Below are 1,306 nucleotides of genomic sequence, written 5' to 3'. Positions count from 1 at the left end.
ATGTCAAGGAACCCGCTTGTGTTTCTGCTCTTTTTCATCAGTGTTCTCACTGCGACACTCAATCTGCTTGTTATCATTTCAGTCTCCCATTTCAGGCAAAGAAAAGCTCACTTTCATTGAAAACCTTCACCGCCAGATGGTTGCATTTGAAACATTTTGCATGTCATACAAAACTGTCAAACTGTTGCCTTGTAGTAATTATACTTGTTCATTTAAAACCCCACTTCTGTTGTTTTTTCTTGTTGAATTATTCTGTTTTCTTTCCCCAGGCAGCTTCACAAAACCACCAACTTCCTGCTCCTGTCTCTGGCCGTATCAGATTTCATGGTGGGCCTTATTCTCTGTCCAGGTGAAGCTGTCAAACTAACATCTTGCTGGTTTCTTGGTGATGTCATGTGTTTACTGTACATACATATTGTCAGTATGATTTCCTGTGTCTCAGTTATAAATGTCGTACTGATATCTGTTGACCGCTATGTGGCTATATGTTACCCTCTGCATTATCACAGGAGAATCACTGTGACAAGAATACGACTGTGGATCAGTCTCTGCTAGATTTATTCAGCTTTATACTGCGTTTCGTTTGTGAAGGACGGTGTAAGTGCAAAAAAGGCTTCCTGTCATGGAGAGTGTTTGTTTTTCCTGGACTTTGTTCCCGCAGTTTTAGATGTTATTTTAACTTTTACAGTTCCAGTTACCATCATCATAGTTCTCTACACCAGAGTGTTTGTAGTTGCCGTGTTTCAGGCCCGAGCCATCCGCTCCTCTGTTGCTGCTGTGTCCCTGCAGCGTTCTGTAAAAGTACAGAGATCTGAGCTGAAAGCAGCCAGGACTCTTGGTATTTTAGTCGTTGTGTTTCTAATATGTTTCTGTCCATTTTACTGTGCTGCTCTAGGAGGTGATGTGTCGTTCAACACGTCTGCTGCTGTGCTGTGTCTTTTCTGCATTAGTTCTTGTCTTAACCCTTTAATCTATGCCATGTTTTATCCCTGGTTTAGAAAAGCGATTAAACACATTGTGACACTGAAGATATTCCATCCTGGCTCCAGTAAGGCTAATATACTGTAGATAAATATAAAACTTTGAGGAGGTAAATAAAAACCTTTTTCACTTTTTCACACAACCTCTAAATTCTTTGTTCACAAATTAAGCGCAATTTTCTACATGAATGAGTTTAAGCTCAGCTCAAATGACAGAAACCAAGCACCTACAGACCCGATTTATGCATGGAAACTTTGCAACTCCAAGTACAGCAATTGTCTTTCACCCTTGTGTAAGTTATTTTCTGTAGGTTAACATGTACTTC

General features: G+C 40.1%; 1 pseudogene; it reads left to right on the top strand.

The window, feature by feature from the left end:
* Positions 1-1,068, top strand: LOC122840218 (annotated as a pseudogene).
* The last annotated feature ends 238 nt before the right edge of the window (positions 1,069-1,306 follow it).

The sequence above is a fragment of the Gambusia affinis genome, linkage group LG11 (assembly GCF_019740435.1).
Source record: "Gambusia affinis linkage group LG11, SWU_Gaff_1.0, whole genome shotgun sequence".
Classification (NCBI taxonomy): Eukaryota; Metazoa; Chordata; class Actinopteri; order Cyprinodontiformes; family Poeciliidae; genus Gambusia; species Gambusia affinis.
The sequence above is the reverse complement of the archived record's forward strand: the minus strand, read 5'-3'. Positions and strand labels throughout refer to the sequence as shown.